Consider the following 20,246-nt stretch of genomic DNA (forward strand, 5'->3'; position numbering starts at 1 on the left):
TTGCTGTAATATTGCAATTCCTGTGTCGACTGCTGAGCAGCTGTTGTCTGGGGCTCCACTCCCTGGCTTCCCCAGGCCCTCCCTTGGGACACCACCTCTCTGACCTTACTGAAACCTAGCAACGGGAGTGGCGCTCTGGGACCCTTCTCAGGCTAGAGGGCAGCTCCGTGGTCGGTGTCCATGCAGGTATAGTTCTTAAATGTTCTGAACCACACTGATGCCCACACGTGCTGGAGTTGTGCCCGTGTTCACCTCTGATTCCCCAGCACTAGGAGCAGGGCTTGGTAGAGAGAAGGTGTTGTCTGTTGATTGACAGACTGACTCAGCCTTATGCTCTCAAAAATGTTAGTTTCCTCTCCTTCCCCACACCCTCCCCTTCTTTTGAGGCTAAGAGGAAGCTGGCTCACCCTGAATCCTGTCCTTACACTCAACTCTCCCTCCACCCTTCACTTCACACCCAGTCACCAGGGTGGGGTGGGTCTGGCCTGTCCCTGGGTCCTCAGCAGAGCACAGGCCCCTTCCAGAAGCCGGAAGCCAGTGGCCGAGAAATACAGATGGTGCCTTCTGCCTTGTGAGCAGCCAAAATGTAGTCATGCACGAGAGACTGTGAGTGTAATCAAAACCATTTCATTTCTCAGACAATAGAAACAAACAGAACAGCACTCTCAGTCAGGGCCAGGGAGGACCAGCAGGGAGCCGGCAGACTGGAGGAGCTGCGAAATGGTGTAAATTAATGACAACCATCCTCCCGCTTCTCCCGGCCTGCTTGCCTGCCTGCCTGGCATGGCTCTAGGACTGCTGCCCTGGGCCTCCGGGCACTTGGCGGGCTTGACACTTGGGGAGGCCCGAAACTTGGAGATTTGATAGCAGAAGAAAGGTCATTAGTTCTTTGAGGGGCTGAGTGACTCAGGGGAGAATAAAGGGAAGGGAGAGGGAACAGACCCCTGGGAAGCCTGGACAGAAACATGCAGAGATCCAATTTGAGAAACCGGAGGCCTGAATGCGAGTTCCTCTCTGGGCCTCAGTTTTCGCATCATTAAGTAGACTGGGACTCAATGCTTCTGCGTTTCTGCCAGAAATATGCGGCTCGCAAAAACGAGGAGATATTTCAAAATGAATATGAAGCGATAAAATATCCCCTCATTTTTGTGAGCAGTGTATTTGGTGGGCCCCCACCCAGGACTTTTTTATGCACGCCGCTGCCCCGTTTCCTCTGCTGAAATTGTTTGGATTCTATATCCCTCTCCCACAGCCAGGAACTCTACCTGAAGGCCAACAGTAACTCTTTCCCCGTTTGGCTGTGGGGTCCTCGGAGCAAGGCGGGTGCTTAGTCTGCGCTGAAATGAAGGGATGAGGGACGGACAGGGGTCAGCCGTGGGGACCGGGGAATAAGGCTAAGGCTGGCTGAGGCAGCAGCCACGTGCGCTGCTCACAAAGGAAGGTGAGGAGAATTAGCTGCAATCACGGCTGTGACCGGATCCGGTGGGGTTCCTTACATTCACGGTCGCTGCAGGCTGGGAGGGCCCCTCCACCTCTCTCTCCCCCAAAGACAGGGTGAAGGCGGGGAGGGCATCGTGTGTCCGCTCCTGCTTGAAACTGAACTGCCAGCCCTTCAAAACAATTTGGAGTTTCATATTCATGTGTCACCCTGGATTAAAACAAACAAGGCAGATGGGAAAACTCGCCCCCCACCCCAGCACACCCAGAGGCCCCTCATTTGGGCCGTGAAAACGGAGCCTGATTTCCCAAGCCCAGGCTGTAAAACCCATCTGGCTTCGCGATGCTTGGGGAGCCAGCGCCCGAGCAGCAGCCCCACCCTCTCCACTTCCTGTTTCCTTTGTTTGGGGCGCAGGGTGTGAGGTGTGGGGAGCAGGGAGGCAGCTCTGGCTGGAAATTCGGTTTCTCCATCCAGGCCGCCCGGGGGCGGGGGCGGGGTTGGGGGAGGGGGCGCAGGGGGCGGAGCCGGCGAGCCAGGTGCTGCAGGATTTAAGTTGTTTCCCAATCATCCCAGCAGGAGCCCAGAGAGACGGTGGAAATTAAATGCACAATTCCCTTGGGGCTCCGTGGTCTCCTGTCATCCCCGCAGAGTCCTGGGTGATAATGCAGTCCCCTGGAGGGTCTCCTTTGGATCCTTCGTGATGCCTGCTTTGTACTTGAGAGACCCCAGTAAAACGCAACACCCAGTCCCAGCCAGTGCCTGCCCCGCAGTAAGCAAATGCATGAATGAATAAGCAGATGGGTGAATGGCCGTGAGGGCAGGTAAGGATTTGAAAGCACTGTAATACTAGCAGACTCTCCTGTCTGTGCCACTTCCACTGCTGCCCAGGAAAGGCACCTCTCAGCTGAGCAGCTAAGAGAGAAAAGTGCGTGTTGAAGGAGAAGGGGGTTGTTGTGTATGAAAGAATGAATGGATTTTGTTTTGACATATTTACTAAGAAACGTGGAAACTGTTTAGCACCTGTTAGAGTCAGAGCAACCGGAAGTCCCTGCCACGTGCAAATGCCAAGGGAGCAGGAGCTGGGAGGGTGGCGGGACTTTCTGAAGGGGGTCATGGCTTTTCCCAGTGAACTGAAGACCAGAGAGAAGGACCGCGTGGAGATGAAGAACTGAGGCCCGTGCTGAGGGGGCCGGGTCCAGTAACCCTGTGCACCTTCGATTTCTGGCAGTCTTCTTGTCTGTCAGAAGCCAAGCACTTTCTTCTCTCACAGATGTCGGCATGATGGGGCTCCCGCTGAGAGGCACCTGGGAGGAGTCTTGGTGACCAGGTCTGTCTTCTGTAACTATAGCTCAGAAACCACAATACTGAATGTTAAAGAGTAATCCAAGGTCATGCTCGCGTTTTACCTTTGGGTTTAAGCCTCTCTTCTCTTGAAGCTCTTGATTTCCCTCTTTTCTGATCTCCAACCAGGGAACAGCAAACTGGTTAGGAATATAGGTCTCAGACTATCTGAGCCCACTTTTTCCTTCCCCCATTTGCTTGCTGTGTCTTTAGCAAAGTTACTCTATGTGCCTCAGCTTCTTTTACTGTTACTGGACAGATAAGATAATATTTTGCTCATCCTGTTAAAGATGGCCGCTGCCCACTTGGGGCAGCTGATTGCCTTCTTGCTTGGGGAAGGGGCATGGTTATGCCAATGTGTGTTGGGGGAGGGCTTTCGGCCAAAAGGTTTTAAGAGGTGGAGCTAGGAGACCATTTTGAAGGAGAGTGATCTCGTTCTCGTAGAGAGGAAGAGCCAATGGTGTAGCAGGGCAGGGAAGCCACGTGGAGGAGGCAGCCAAAGTGGCGGAATGCAGGAAGGAGAAGTCAGTTCACGGAGGAGAAGGAGATGGGGAACAGAGGTGAATAAGACTGGTGAGGTGGAAGCTTTTGATTCTAGGAAACTCAGATGAGTCAGTGGCTTTGTGAGCGCTGAATGAGTGGGTTTTGGAGCCCAGTGTGTTTGTTTTTACTGGCTTGCTGAGTGTGAGTCTAGAATAAAAGAAAATGGACCACCAGTTTTTGGCTCTGTTGATTCCTTATCATCTGTCCCAATCAAATGCAAACCTGCGTTAGCCAGGCAGCTGTGATGGTGGCTGCAGGTACTGGCCATACAACTGTGAATGGGAGATAAAAATAGCACCCACTTTATGGGTTGTTGTGAGGATTAAATTGATGATCCATTTAAAGATTCATTTAGTAGATGCTCAATGGATGTGGACTACCTCATCCTCCCAGAGTTTGGAGTTCAAGAGCTGTAAGTGTCCTAGCTCAGTGATGATTATCTGTGTGACAGCAGGGATGAGGACCTGTTCAGGAAAGCAGAGCCCACGCCTGGCAGTTCATGGGGGAAGTAGCTATGCAGGTATTGGTGGAGCTGTCAACCCAAACAGGAGATGTTGAGGCAGAACAGCAAAGCCATAGAACAAGGCGGTATCATCTGTAAGCTGGAGAGCCGGAGGGAGGAGGCAGGTGGCTGCTGCCCGGGAATCCAGGCTTCCTGGGATCTGGGACCACGGTGGAAGGCTTAGGGGCAGGGTGAGCACAGCTACTGCTGACGTTGCTACTTGAAGCTGGGAGAGAATGAGAAACTACCCTGGCGTTGCCCTAACCCCCACACTCCAACCTCCCACATGGCTGAACCAGGTGGCAATGGAACCCGGGAAGCATAATTTCCAGGGGTCAGTGTCCTGTGACATAAAGCAGAACAGGGCAAGGCAAGGAGTGACCCACACAGGGATCTGAGGCACCACCCTCTAAAATTTGAGTGTTCTCAACTGCTTAAGAAAAAGTGGAGAGAAGATGCCTCATGATTGCCTTGGTGAGAGTGTTGTGAGGTTGATAAGAGATAAGGTACCTGGTTATAGTAAGTATTCCATAACTGGGCTCATGCTGTTCTTCCTGTCAGGGTCCAACTCCTGCCTCACCTCTTGCAAAGTCACCACTGACCTCTGTGATCTTATTCCACCTTGCTCATACTTTTAGTGGAGCATTTATCACATTGCACTACCGTTGGGATCAAATATTTGTCTCCTACTACTTCCCCTGCTCCTAAGTGCCTGTCACTCAACATTACTGGATGAAAGCTCTGTAGGTCAACATACAACATGTAGCTGTGCCTAGCCTGTGGTGGCACAGTGCATAAAGAATTGACCTGGTGCTCACTTCGGCAGCACATATACTAAAATTGGAATGATACAGAGAAGATTAGCATGACCCCTGCGCAAGGATGACATGCAAATTCGTGAAGCATTCCATATTTTCTGACTACCTCCCCGTTTCCAACTTCAGAAAAATACAAAAAAAAAAAAAAAAGAATTGACCTGGAATGCTGAGGTCACTGGTTCGAAACCCTGGGCTCGCCTGGTCAAGGCACATAGGAGAAGCAAGTACTATGAGTTTTTGCTTCCTGCATCCCCCCCACCCTTCTTTATCCTTTCTATAAAACAAACAAAAAAAATCAATAAATCCTAAAAAAAAATGTAACTATTCAATACAGTTGCCAAGCAATGCCAGAGTTCATGAGCTATAGATTCCTAGCAGTGAGTCCCTAACAGACTTAGTGGAGGTAAAGGGCAAGACCAGGAGGAAGAGGTGTGAAGGTCAAGGGGAATGAGAAGTATAAAGGTTTGGAGAGAACCATAGGGGCTTATTCAAGGTCACACTCATAGTGAGGATTGTCAGATCTCCTAGCTTCTGAGATAGTGGGTGAATAAAAGCTTTTTTTCCCTTCTTTATTAAAGAAACACATGTTTAGTGTGGAAAATTTAGAAAATTCAGATAAGCAAAAAGAAGAAAATAAAAATTAACCATCATGGCTACCCCAAAAATAACCACAGTAAATATTTTGGAATTTATCCACTCATTCATATACATATGACTACAGTGGGGTCAGTGTGTTTCATACCTTTTTTTTTTTTTTTTTTTACAGAGTCAGAGAAAGGGATAGACAGACAGGAACGGAGAGATGAGAAGCATCAATCATTAGTTTTTCGTTGCACATTGCAACACCTTAGTTGTTCATTGATTGATTTCTCATATGTGCCTTGACTGTGGGCCTTCAGCAGACCGAGTAATTCCTTGCTCGAGCCAGCGACCTTGGGTCCAAGCTAGTGAGCTTTTGCTCAAACCAGATGAGCCCACGCTCAAGCTGGTGACCTCAGGGTCTCAAACCTGGGTCCTTGGCATTCCAGTCCGACACTTTATCCACTGTGCCACTGCCTGGTCAGGCCATACCTATTTTTTAAAACATAATTCTTGACAACTTTCTAAATCATTAAATATGATTTTACAACACAAATTCTAAAGCTTTATAACAGTTCATTGTACACTTTCACTGACTTATTTAACTAACCTAGCTAGTACTGAAATGTTTAGCTTGTGCTTAATATTTTACCACATTAGTAAGTTTTATTATGAAATCTGTGTAGCCTAATATTTTTGTACATTGTCATTATTTCTTTAGGACAGTATTTTTAAAAGATATTTAATATGTATAGTTCACAACTTTTAACCAGAATCGCCAAATGGCTTTCTTTAAAAAATTATTTGCATTCCCTATTTGCCATATATATATATATATATATATATATATATATATATATATATATATATTAGAAAGCCCGGCGGTCATACAAAATGACCGCTGTTCTAGATATTATAAATTGTAATTAAAATGATTTGTGCAAAGGTGTCTGCTAATTCAAACTGAACTGAATTACCCAGGGCAGGCGGCGAGGACGCCCCTTTGCTTACTGCCCCTGGGGTCTCCCCCTTCTACTTGCTTAATTGCTTAAAGTAGAGTGCAATGAAGGAAACCACTGGCGGTACATTTCTTAAGAGCCACTGCTAGCTCAATAAATAAAGGTGATTTAAATAATAAAATGTTAATTCACATGTTAAAGATCTCTTTATACACAACATTTCTTGTGTAGATCTTTCCATCATTTTTAAGCTCGCCTTGCAGAGGACCATCAGTTATTTTTTATTTTACATCCGTTCTTTCACGAACTCTTGAACAGGCAACATAAAGTTGACCGTGTCCAAATGCAGGCTCAGGTAAAAAAATGCCAACACGCTTAAGCGTTTGGCCCTGAGACTTATTGATGATCATAGCAAAGGCAAGTTTTACAGGAAATTGTCTACGTCTCAATTGAAACAGAAACCCTGTTTGAGATGGAGCCAAATCAATTCTTGGAATGACATGTATTTCACCTTTAGAGGAGCCAAAGACTTAGCTATTATGACATTATTTTTCAATTGGAGAACCTCTAGTCTTGTACCATTGCAAAGACCCCTTCTGGTGTTAAGATTTCTTAACAGCATAATATTAATTGCTCCAATTTTTAACCTCAATTTGTGAGGTGGCATGCCATAAGGCGGGACTATTTGAATGCTGTGGCAACTTCACCCCATTGGCTAGTACAGTTACGCAAGCAACCAATAAGCTATCGGCAACAAACAGACACTTAAGCCGCATATAATAAAGATATATATATATATATATATATATATATATATATATATATATATATATATAATGGTTCTAGGTAAACTTACCAACACTGAGTTGCTATTTTACGAAAATCAATTAATCAAATGACCAATTCACCAAATGGCTAATAAGGAAGACAGAGATAGATAGATAGATAAGATAGACAGATAGGGCAAGCCAAAGCCAATTCTCCAAATGACCAATTAACAGCATAAATAAATTATCAAATCTACTGCTTAACGTTGTAAAGAAATTCCTATTGCGTGAGGAAGGTATTCACATAGCTTTTGGAGGTCACCCTCAAGTGTGAGCAGACAGACCCGTTGTTATTTTGTCCTTATTGCAGGAGTTTAAGAATTAACTCAGTTTGTTGAAAAGATGGGGTTTGGTGTGTGAGTAGCTTTAATAATCAAAAAGTATACTTCTTCATGAGAAACCACCATGTTGGCATTTTAAACAGGCATCTTTCAGTTTTTACCAATTTCTTTTGAATTCTCCCACATTTTCTGCTGCCCCACTTGTAACATTTTTTATGAGTTTTTCAGCTAATTTCTCAACAGTCCCTTTGCTTTACTTCTTGCAATTAGTAAACAAAATTTAGTATGTGAAGGGGGTACCATCACTTCTATATTTCTTTCTTAGTTTAAAACTGTCCAGCATTTTCAGGATTAGTAGGTAGTTGAGTTTTTTACCCTTTCTCAGTAATGTCATGTTGATGGCTAGTGTCCACCCAATTGGAGGCAGTCATCATCCTGCTCGTGACTCTCTTCTAGAACCCTGTGTTCTTTTTCTGCAGCAATGCTCTTCCGGGCCAAGTCTTCTGCAAACTTCTACGAAGTCGTCATATCCCCATTACTCCTGTTTGGAAACTAAAGTGTCAAGATTTCATATGAGATGGGACTATTTCCTCCTATTTCTTTAGTAAGCTGCTGAATATCATTTTCATTTCTTCAATTATGTGTATTTTAGCACTCACTTGCTAATTCCCCAAATTGTATCAGCCTTAATGCGTGTACAGCAGTTAAGTTTTTTAATTTCAACATTTCTTCCGTGATAGGACTGTTTTGGATACTTTCGCACATCATTTTCTGTCTATCCGATCTTGACTCATGTGGGGCATTCTTTCATCAGCTCCTCAAATGGCATATCGTTAAATTTGAATGTCTGGAATTAATTGATGTGATTGTTTCTGCCTTTTTTCTTGCTTAACCCATCTTCTGGAGTTTATAAGATTCGGGGTCAATTAACATTTGTCTTCTTTATTAGTTATTTCATAGTTATGGCTAATATGATCGTAGATTTTGTGATTCTCTTCCATTATTGCTATCTCTAATGCTTTGAACAGTTTTGTCCTGAATCATACATTATATAAATTTTCTGTAAATTGCTTCCAAGATGATGTTATTTTTCCAACATATAAATCATACGTCATTACCAGAAATAGCACCTAGCTATCTGAACAGTGGGGAGCAGTCCTGAAGTTTCCATCTCCATACCAATCCTCACAGTACTTCAGATCCACAGGTACCTTTTGGGGTGAATCCGGTCAATTTGCTGACTTGCTGAACTAACTGGCTATTTAGCAAATCTGCTGTTTTAGCAGAACCTTTCCTGATGAAACGGCATGCTGCCTTGTGGAAGCCCCATCTCCTTGCATCCTTGTCCCAACCTTAGTTTTCTGTTGCAACAAACTAAGTACATAGTAGCCATAAACAGCACCAGTTAACTGTCTTACAGGTTTTTTTTTTGGTTTTTTTTTTACAGAGACAGAGAGTGAGTCAGAGAGAGGGATAGACAGACAGGAACGGAGAGAAATGAGAAGCATCAATCATTAGTTTTCATTGCGCGTTGCAACACCTTAGTTGTTTATTGATTGCTTTCTCATATGTGCCTTGACCACGGGCCTTCAGCAGACCGAGTAACCCCTTGCTGGAGCCAGCGACCTTGGGTTCAAGCTGGTGGGCTTTTTGCTCAAACCAGATGAGCCGCGCTCAAGCTGGCGACCTTCGGGGTTTCGAACCGGGTCCTCTGCATCCCAGTCCGACGCTCTATCCACTGCGCCACCGCCTGGTCAGGCTGTCTTACAGTTTTGTAACTGCAGAGTCACCGGACTGGAATCAGTATGTTGGCACATTATGCCCCTTTTTGGAGGCCTTAAGGAAGAATTCATTGCTGTTCATTCAGGTTGCTGGCAGAATTTCTTGAGATCATAGGATGGAAGTCCTTGTTTTCTTGCTGGCTATCAACGGAAGGCGTTCTCAGCCCAGAGGCCACCACATTCCTTGTCTCATGAACCCCTTTTCCACCTTCAGAGCCAGCAACATCAGTCAGTCTTTCCCAAGCTGAGTGCCTGATCCACTCTTCGGCCTTCTTCCACTTTTAAGGGCTTATGTGATTAGATCTGATCCATCTGGATGACCTAGGACAAGGGTCCCCAAACTTTTTACACAGGGGGCCAGTTCACTGTCCCTTAGACCGTTGGAGGGCCGGACTATTAAAAAAAACTATGAACAAATCCCTATGCACACTGCACATATCTTATTTTAAAGTAAAAAACCAAAACGGGAACAAATACAATATTTAAAATAAAGAACAAGTAAATTTAAATCAACAAACTGACCAGTATTTCAATGGGGACTATGCTCCCCTCACTGACCACCAATGAAAGAGGTGCCCCTTCTGGAAGTGCGGTGGGGGCCAGATAAATGGCCTCAGGGGGCCGCATGTGGCCCGCGGGCCGTAGTTTGAGGACCCCTGACCTAGGATAATCTCTCTAACTTGAGGTCAGATGATTAGGAACCTTAATGACATTTGTCATGTAATATATTCACAGACTCTGATTTAGGATATGAATATCTTTGGGGGGACCGTATTCTACCAACTATGCCAACATTAGATATTGTGAATAAAGCAAATCACTTTGGATGGGCATACTGTAGCCCTAAATTGAGAAGAGTGTGATAGGGGACCCAGCAATTGCTTTGGCACTGTTACAAAATCATTTGTTAGACTAGGAACTTTGACGTCTCTTAACCACCATCTTAGTTTAGGCGACTATAACACGAGACCACAGACTGGCAGTTTATACACAACAGGAATCCATGTCTCATTGTTCTGGAGGCTGAGAGGCGAAATGGGGTGCCAGCATGGCGAGAGTCTGGTGAGAACCTTCTTTCAGGTTGCAGACCATCTGCTCTTTGTATCCTCACAGGGCAGAAAGAGGACAGGAGAGCCCCCTGGGGCACTCGCTCTATTCAGGAGGGCTCCATCCCTCTGACCTAATTACCTCCCAAGGTCCCATCTCCTAATATCATCACATTGGGGGTTAGGATGTCAACATATGAGTATGGGGGTGGACACCAACATTCAGTCCATTGCAACCACTTCTGGCTGTTTTAGTTATTTTTATTATCAATGTCAATTCTGCAAATATTCAAAACCCCATAAACATCACTGTTTCTGTTTTGTGCAGTCAGTATTTAGTCTTACTTATTCACATATTTATTCTATGAGTTGTTCCTCATTTCTTCCTGCATAAACAACTCATAAACTATGGGTGACAGACAGACCCATCCAATAAGATGGAAACAAGGGTTCTGAAGGCCCCTGGAACCAAAGCTGGGACAGAGCAGGAGAAACAGTTGAACAGAACTGGACGACCTGGTTCTACCAGCTGTGTTGTAGGAACAACTCGTTTAATACATCTGAGTCGCCGTTTCTCCACCTCTTAAAAACCAGGTTGCATGCCTGCCTGTTTGACAGGTGTATTCAGCGTTGAGTGAGATAGGACATGTGAATCCACTGTGTAACTTCTAAAGCAGAGGCTGTAAACCAGGGCTCTCAAACTCGGTTTACAATTTTGTGCGGCCCGCAGACTGGCCCGCAGACTAATCCACAAAGTGTGCTGCGAGTTTGAGACCCCTGCCAGGCTGCATGCCGACAGTGGGCATTTTTTTCCTTTTTGGCCTCGAGTGTGCTTCCTTTTCCTTTTTTTTTTTTAACCAAGCCAATGTTTTTTTAAAATTGTATTTCACAAAATACAGATTTTTGCCTTTCCCTCTGGGGAAAAAGAAGAGATCTGGCAACTAGATCAGCCTGCACACACGTGACCGATGGCTGGAGCGGAGTAGAGCTCACTCTGCAGGAACTCCGTCTCCGCCGGGTCACACCCTCCCGTTCCCAGCACATGCGCACGGGCCGTCAGGCTGCCCAGTTTACTAGTCTCTGCTTACCACTTCTCCGTCTGGGGTCCTTGCTCAATCATTTGATCAATATCAGTTGTTATTACTCATCTAAAAGTCAGAAACACACAGGCACAGAGATCTCTAGAGCTGAGGGTTGCTAAGTGCTGAAACAGGTGATGAAGGAGGCTGCAGGAACCCTTTCCCTGGAAACCTAAAAATAAAACAGACTCAGGCACAGCTCTCCTGAATGCCGGGTAGGGCAAAATGACTACACTAGGTTCCTTCCATTTTTTTTTTTTTTTTTTTTTTTTCCTTAAGTTGGAAACGGGGAGAGACAGTCAGACAGACTCCTGCATGCGCCCAACCGGGATTCACCCGGCACGCCCACCAGGGGGCGACGCTCTGCCCACCAGGGGGCGATGCTCTGCCCCTCCGGGCTTTTGCTCTTTTGCGACCAGAGCCACTCTAGCGCCTGGGGCAGAGGCCAAGGAGCCATCCCCAGCTCCCGGGCCATCTTTGCTCCAATGGAGCCTCGCTGCGGGAGGGGAAGAGAGAGAGACAGAGAGGAAGGAGAGGGGGAGGGGTGGAGAAGCAGATGGGTGCTTCTCCTGTGTGCCCTGGCCGGGAATCAAACCCGGGACTTCTGCACACCAGGCCGATGCTCTACCACTGAGCCAACCGGCCAGGGCCTCCTTCCAAGTTTTAATCTGAGCTGGGGGTGGGGAGGAGCTATTTTAGAATCCATATGTTGGAGGCAGAAAGGGTGGAGATCTTTCATAGATAAGTTATATATTGCAATATAATTCAACACTTGGGAAACAAAAGACATTTCACAACCGAGACGACAGAAAAAGTATGTCAACTGTATTTTACAGGTGTTTGTAAAAACCTACCTCCATTTCTAAGAGCACGAAGTAAAAACAAAACTTAAACACAGAGGCAGGGGGTAAATTACAAGTCTGACCTGTTTCAGGCACCTACACTCTACAAAGTACCTCACATGCATTAATTGAATGATTTTATCACAATAATACCTTTTAAGGTTGGTACTCTTATCATTCCCATTTTCCAGGTGTTGAAACTGGAGCTCAGAGTGATGACATAATCTACCAAGGTCTCCAGCTGGTACCTGGAAGAACCAAATGTTGAAGTCCAGGTTGAAGGACTCCAATGTCCAGACTCTCGTCCATTCTACTCTACATTCTTCTAATGATCTATTCATCTGGGTGGTTGCAAAAAAGGGGAAGGGGAATTATTATAACTTTGAGCAGGCAAAAGTGATATAAATGTATCTTACTGGAGTACCCTTTTACACATACATCGATGAACACATTTTGCTTATTTATGTAGTTTTAGGTACACGCATGCAGAAAATTCAAGCCACTCAGAGTGACCATCGGATTCTTATAGGCAGGGTGGTCAAATTCCATACAAGCTTGAAAGGGTCCTTCAAAGTCTCAGTAGGTCCTTCTCATGGAAAATTACAACTTCCTTGGTCTTAATAATGAAGAGCTTTGTTTTCTGAAAGGACCTCTTGTGACAAGATGTTTGAAACCAGCAGTTCTTAATTTGAGCATCCGATGCTCAGATCTAAATGTTAACCCCCTCCACAGAACCAGTGCGCATGGACACAGATGTGGAAATACTACAGTTTCAGGAGGTTAAGAGAACCCCTGAGGCTGATTCATAGACTCCAGATCAAAAACCTTTGCTTGCCCTGGCCGGTTGGCTCAGCGGTAGAGCGTCGGCCTAGCGTGCGGAGGACCCGGGTTCGATTCCCGGCCAGGGCACATAGGAGAAGCGCCCATTTGCTTCTCCACCCCTCCGCCGCGCCTTCCTCTCTGTCTCTCTCTTCCCCTCCCGCAGCCGAGGCTCCATTGGAGCAAAGATGGCCCGGGAGCTGGGGATGGCTCTGTGGCCTCTGCCCCAGGCGCTAGAGTGGCTCTGGTCGCAATATGGCGACGCCCAGGATGGGCAGAGCATCGCCCCCTGGTGGGCAGAGCGTCGCCCCCTGGTGGGCGTGCCGGGTGGATCCCGGTCGGGTGCATGCAGGAGTCTGTCTGACTGTCTCTCCCTGTTTCCAGCTTCAGAAAAGAAAATGCAAAAAAACAAACAAACAAACAAACAAACAAAAAAACACCTTTGCTCTAAGCCAGGATGGGGCCTGATTTCCAGGGATCCCAAACCCGCTGACCATTCCAATGATTCCAAGCACCTCATCCCCAGTCACCAGTCATCTGGTTTCTGTTTTCTTGTCTCCTAATCACTTCATGCCCATTGCTTGCTTTCTGCTTGCCTCCTGGTAAGTTGGTCCTGCGAAATACATCCCAGGAAGTTTGTTTGTTCTCATTTCCGTTTCTCCCCTGGGACTTCTCTCGCCACCTTCGGTAATTTCTGTTTATTTACCAGGACTCACACACACACCCCCTCTGAATAGGCACCCTTGCGTGCACACTTTGAATCATCTAGCCCTCTCGCAGCGCTCAGTGACAGAGGCTGTATAACAGGGTCTGCTCACGGGTCTACCATGGATGGCTGTGGCAGCTGTCACTGGACAAGGGTACCTGGTTTGAGTGGGGGAGCTGGTCACTGGGGTGTAGCCCGTGCTTTACTCCTCAAGCCAGGTGCTCTGGCCCCAGGCTTTGGCCTCCTTCTTTAGCTCAAACCCATGAAGTGGATGGCATTGTGGCAGTCCTGCCCGATTAGCAGGGTCACCCAGGAGTCCAGGAGACAGATGAGAGGATAAAATACTGATATCCCTGTCCTGGTTTTGTATCACCTGTCACTCCATCTTTTCTTTCTCCTCAACGAATAAAACTTTCAGTGTTCCCAGGACTGCGTTGTCTTGGAAGAATGAGAACAGAAGGATCCATTTCCCGCACTGCCCCGTCTCCATTTCACGGGGATTCAGGTTTCCACTATGGCAAACTGGGAGGGAGAGAGGCTGGGAATGGCTGGGTAATCCCATTGTGCCTGCTCTCCTCGTGGCCTACGTACTTCCTAGCCATCACTCACATCTTGGCTCGAGCATCCCTTCTCACACGCTTTCATAGTTCCACACAGCTCCTTTGTATTGGACTTACCACCTTCGCAATTTAATATTTACTTTGGCTGTTGCCAAATAGTCAATGATACATATCATTGAATATGTATATTATTGAGCATATGTGTCCCTCAGAAAATCTTAAGCTTCATGATAGTGGGAAGCATTCTATTAGTTATTTATCATTCTATTTCTATTGCTTGGAACATGGTAGGTGTTTCATTAAATATATGTGTTGGTTGGTTGGTTGGATGGATGGATGGATGAGCGATTGTTAGTAGTCTGTGGGAAGCCTTAAAGTTTCTATGAGGAGGTAAAGCCCTTCTATGAACAGTAGGTGGCCTATTTCCTAGGCTAAATGACTCTTGTCTCACACCTACCTTCCGTGTTTGAACTATGTATACATATTACAGTGCTGGTATTGCAGCATAATCATTCCTCTCCAGTCTTACATAACTTCAGAGAAGTTTTTCAAAATCTTACATAAAGGAAAAGGCTACATAATATATCCTTATATGCTCTGGGAGGCTATTTAGTGGTGGTGGTTTTAAAACATGGGCTTTGGAATCAAAGCAAACTAGGTTTCAAACCTGGGTTGTCCACTTGCTGGCTGTGTGATTTTGAACAAATTGTTTAATGTCTCTTAGTCTCGGTTACTTCAATCTGTAGGCCGTGGATAATAATATCTTCTTCATATGATTAATTAAGCTGTATGAAAGTTTATCAGAGAATTTGACCTATAGGTGCTCAGTCAGTAGTGTTTTTCTTAAGAGTACTGGATGCTCATACGAGAGTGGAGAATTAAGTACCCATAGGAACCGGGCCAAAAAAGAGTTAATATGTGACACTCGCCTTTCCCACTTATTTCCCAGAAAACAGAAAAGAAAAAATATCTTCACAGCTAGTAAAATTTAAGATATGTTTACTGTTGAGTCCTTTGTGCTCTCTGAATCCCCCTTTGTGCCTTTCCATGGTCTAGGTTGTAAGTAGATTTTTCACCCACCCTTTGACACCACCCAGAACACTGGAGAGATGAGGAACTTAACCAAGGCGTTGTCAGCTCATATGCTCATATGGGCTTCCAGATTGGTCAAGTAGCTAAGCAACCAGCTTGTTGTAGTTCCCAAAAGGCCAATAAGAGGTCTAGAGACGCTTTGCTCAACATCATCCTCTCTACAGGCATGGCTACTTTGAATATCACCAAAATCCAAGGATGAAGTACGGAAACCAGGATTATATTAATGAAATTCAGGCAGGACCTGGAGAGTTCTTATTCTCCTGCAACGAGGAGAACACACAGCCCACGTCAAAAGGCTCAGCTCATTGAGGCCACAAGCATCTATGAATGTCCGGCATGCGTTGGGTACTAAAGATATGGTAACATCATCCTGTCCCTGTCCCTGAGGGGGGGAACTTGTTATAAGGAAGCATATTCTAGAAGAATTGCAGCAAACACAAATTTATAAAAAAACAAATTCCATAATTACATCTCCTTCACATAAACTTACTTTCATTTTTGTGCTTTTTTTTCTAACATCTGTTTCCAACAATCTCTAAACAAGTAGTTTTGATGATTTTCTGTAGTCATATCATTAAAGTGAGGGGGCGAAATCTCTTAAACTAAATGCTTCTCATTAGCTAATCCAAAGTCCCACCAGGGTCAACAAGCCCCAGGCTGCTCCTCTGCTCTCCTCATTCATGGTGGCCTCCCTGGGGGTCTTTGCCCACACCCTGCTGCTCGGGGCCTCAGGCCTGTGAACTGTGCACTCCCTGCCTGGGGCAGTGTTCCCCCTGACACTCATGGGGCTCACTCCCACACTTTGGTCTCACCCATCACTGCTCAAGTTTCATCTTCTGAGAGGGGCATGGCCTTTCTTGATCACCCTCTAGAATAGGGGTTGGGAACCTATGGCTCGTGAGCCAGATGTGGCTCTTTTGATGGCTACAATTGGCTCACAGACAAATCTTTAATAAAAAAAATAATAATAACGTTAAAAATATAAAACATTCTCAGGCCCTGGCCAGTTGGCTCAGCGGTAGAGCATCGGCCTGGCGTGCGGAGGACCCGGGTTTGATTCCTGGCCAGGGCACATAGGAGAAGTGCCCATTTGCTTCTTCACCCCCCCCCCTTCCTCTCTGTCTCTCTCTTCCCCTCCCGCAGCCAAGGTTCCATTGGAGCAAAGATGGCCCAGGCGCTGGGGATGGCTCCTTGGCCTCTGCCCCAGGTGCTAGAGTGGCTCTGGTCTCGGCAGAGGGACGCCCCGGAGGGGCAGAGCATTGCCCCCTGGTGGGCAGAGCTTCACCCCTGGTGGGTGTGCCGGGTGGATCCCGGTCGGGCGCATGCGGGAGTCTGTCTCCCCGTTTCCAGCTTCAGAAAAATACAAAAGAAAAAAAAATAAATAAAATAAAAATATAAAACATTCTCATGTATTACAATCCTTTCATTTCCTTCCGCTCATGTTCATGGTTGCAGGTGGCTGGAGCCAATCACAGCTGTCCTCCGGGACAACATCAAATTTTTATTGGATAATTTGTAACGTACACGGGTCGTAGTATGGCTCTCATGGAATTACATTTTAAAATATGTGGCGTTCATGGCTCTCTCAGCCAAAAAGTTCCTGACCCCTGCTCTAGAAGCTTCTATCACTCTCTATCCCTTTATCCAGATTTAATGATCTTCACAGGACCCACGACTGTCTGGCCCGTATGGTTAGTACATATTTGTGGCCCACCTCCTCTCGTTGGACTGAGTCAGCAGAGAGCCAGGGTATTGTCTGGTCTGTTCGTTGCTGTATCATCAGCAGCAAGAGCAGCGGCTGGCTGGAGAGACGCTCCTCTGACCCTGGACTGATGTTTCTGCTGTCACTGTTCCCCTTACATTTCTGTTCAGAGGAGGTGGCCTGCCTCCCTTGGTGTAGCAGTACCATAGGGACGAGCTGTGCATAGGTGAGCAGCCTCAAATGTAAGCCGGCAGAGCCTGGAGAAACAAACATGGGGACCACTGCTTTCTGTGGGTGACCTACAGTAAGCCTCCCACTCCGCGGTGGGACGATTCTCCGGTGAACAGCACCCCTCACGGCCGCAGCTTGCCTCTAAAGTCAGCTGGGGACGCCTGGCCGTGTTTGGCCAAAACCCTTCTTCATCCTGGTAGCCTTTTTCATTTTTTTTTTTAACTGTAGTTAGAACATTTGACATGCGATCTACCCTCCTGAATTTTTAAATGCACAATACAGTGTTGTAAAGTACAGGTGCTATGTTGTTGAGCGGCTCTCTAGAACTTACTGGTCTTATGTAACTGAAACTACACCCAATGAACAGCAAACTCCCCACGGCCCCATCCCCCCAGCCCGCAACAACCACCGTTGTACTCTCCATTTCTGTGGTTTTGAATTTTAAATAAGTGAGACCATGCAGTATTTGTCCTTCTGTGATTGGCTATTTCACCCAGCATAATGTCCTCCAGGTTCACGCAGGTTGTCACATCTGGCAGGAGTTCCTTCTTTTTTAAGGCTGAGTAATATTCCATTGTGTGTATCTACCACAGCTTCTTTACACATTCACACACATTAGTTTGTTTAGCATCTTGGCTATGGTGAATAATCTTGCAACTACTTGATAGGGTCGGAAGCCACTTCTGGGTTGGCCTGGGCTCAAGAAGCTAGAGGATCATATCGCGACATCCCATCCCCTTCGTCACAGGCAGTCTTCCTCCCCAACCCCATCACATCCTTCAAGTGCTGTCCCCTGGGTTCCTCTGCTGTGCCTGCAGCCAGTCGCCCACACGGGTCCATCCTTACCCTTCAGGCCAGGATTCTCAAAGGCGTGTGCACGGGCAGCGTGTTCCAAATGGCCAGCAGCTTCTAGAGTGCAGATTTCTGGGCAGCACCCCCGAGTTGCAGAAATCGGAATTTCTGGGGATGGGGCCAGGAGCACGTGGCTGTTTGAGAACTTGGACCCCAGTGTTCAGACTTTGTGCTTTGTAGTTTCTGGCCCTGCTTTTAGTTCATTGCTCTAAAGCAGTTCCCTCTTCTACCCGGCAACACCCTTTCCTAGAAATTCACCCTTCATCTTTTTCTGGAATCAGGGAGCTTCTCTGTTTTGCAAGGTTTTACATTCATTTTGCAAGACCAGTAAGTTCTAGAGAGCCGCTCAACAACATAGCACCTATACTTTACATTCCTCGGCATTTCTTTTTCACGGTCAAGAGGAACTGGGGAGAGGGTAGGGCCTCTGTATTATACGGGGGAGAGCGGCAGCACCTTCCCTCGACAGGGAGCACAACTAGGCAGGTCCCCAGCAGGAAGGCCGCGCCCTGGGAAGCATCGGGACAAGTGACCTTTCTAATCACTCCTGACATTTCACAGCCCCGAAGGCAGGCGGAAGGGCTGCCCTTATTCTGGGGGCGTTGTGTCGCATGGTGGCACCCCAGACACCTGCGTCTGAGGCTCCAGTGACTTGGTCTCTGACTGAGTGATGAATCAGAGCAGGCAAAGGGCTCTGATTCTCAGGAAAAGAGAAAACATTGAGCAGGGGGCTTATGTGGGTGGCGTGACTGTGTCTAGACTGGGGATAGAAAGGGATTGGAGGAAGATACTGCTTCCTGGGGGAAATGGGCCCCGTTCCTAAGGGCTCAGGTGATGCTGATCAAACAGGCCTGCTCCGAGGATGCAAACCAGACAGGATTATCTTCCAGTCCCTTCTGGCCCGAGGGGACTCTGCTGACTCACTTTTTACCCACCTCAATATGAAAACAGCTTTACCTTTTTCTGAGGATAAAAAATAATGCCGTCTCATTCTGCAAAGGTCATACAACACATGACGCTATCAAGAAGAAAGTAAAAATTACGTGTAATCCCATCGCTCGGAGTTAACCATTATTAGCATTTTAAGGACATTGCTCTGCATATGTATGATATTTTAAAACAAAATGCAGTCCTATCATAAGTATTTTGTAACCTGCACCTTTCACATCTTGAACACATTTACATGTCAATAAAATACAAGTTTAACAACATCCTTCTTAATGATTTTACCATATTCCATTGTATAAATGAACCCCTTGAAGTTGTCTCTTTTTATCATGATAGGATATATTATAATGAACAATCTTACAATTAAATCCCTTTGCAGGACTGAGAGTGTTTCCTTATAGTAAATTCCTAGAAGTGGATTGCTGAGTTGAAGAGTATGCTTATTTTTAAGACTTTTTGCTTTCTGTCCTCTAGAAAAGTTGTCACAGAGTACATTCCCATTGCCAGGGTCTAGACTACCTGCCTGTCTTGACCCTCCTCAATTATGAGGATTATTTCAACCTTTGCCAATTTTGAGAGTGAAAAATGGTTTTTACAATCATTTTTGTGTGCATTTCTTTATTGATTAGAGGAGTTTAGCAGTTTCTTTCTACTTTATTGGCCATTTGTTCCTTGTTTTGTGAATTCCTTTCTTTAGGAGTGTTAACCTTTCTGATATTTAGTTAGAAGTACTTTTTTTTTTAAGTGAGAGGAGATGAGATAGTGAGATAGATGAGATAGACTCCCACATGCATCCCCACCGAGATCCACCCAGCAACCCCTGTCTAGGATCAATGCTCAAATCAGCCGAGCTATCCTCAGTGCCCAGGGCCAACACTAAGAACAGTGGAGTTAGTGGCTGTGGGGGGGGGGGGGGAAGAGAGAGAGAAGGGGGAGAGGGAGGGAGAGAGAAGCAGATGGTCACCTCTCATGTGTGCCTTGACCGGGGATCGAACCCAGGATGTCTGCATGTCAGGCTGACACTCCATCCACTGAGCCAATTAGCCAGGGCCTAGAAGTACTTTCTGTAGAATAAAGATAGTGACTTATTTTCATATAAGTTACAACAAATTTTCCTGGTTTACCATGTGTCTTTAACTTTATGTGGTTTTGGCCATGAAGAAATGAAAAATTCTGACACGGTCTACCTTCTGTGGTTTCAGCTTTTTTGGAACCACCTTTAGGAAGGTTTTCTCTGTTCCATGGTTGAAAACCATATTTTCCCATGTTTTCCTTTTGTGTGCTGTAACTCTCTCCA

The 20,246-nt window shown here is 46.1% G+C and overlaps 1 protein-coding gene and 1 non-coding gene across 2 annotated transcripts in view; both read left to right on the forward strand.

The window, feature by feature from the left end:
* The window catches only part of MARCHF4 (membrane associated ring-CH-type finger 4), a 103,093-nt gene that overhangs the window by 25,258 nt on the left and 57,589 nt on the right, over positions 1-20,246 (forward strand). The window lies entirely within an intron of this gene.
* Positions 4,635-4,741, forward strand: LOC136307078 (U6 spliceosomal RNA). Its single transcript, XR_010725770.1, has one exon. It is a non-coding gene; the product is annotated as a U6 spliceosomal RNA (small nuclear RNA).

The sequence above is a fragment of the Saccopteryx bilineata genome, chromosome 5 (assembly GCF_036850765.1).
Source record: "Saccopteryx bilineata isolate mSacBil1 chromosome 5, mSacBil1_pri_phased_curated, whole genome shotgun sequence".
NCBI lineage: Eukaryota > Metazoa > Chordata > Mammalia > Chiroptera > Emballonuridae > Saccopteryx > Saccopteryx bilineata.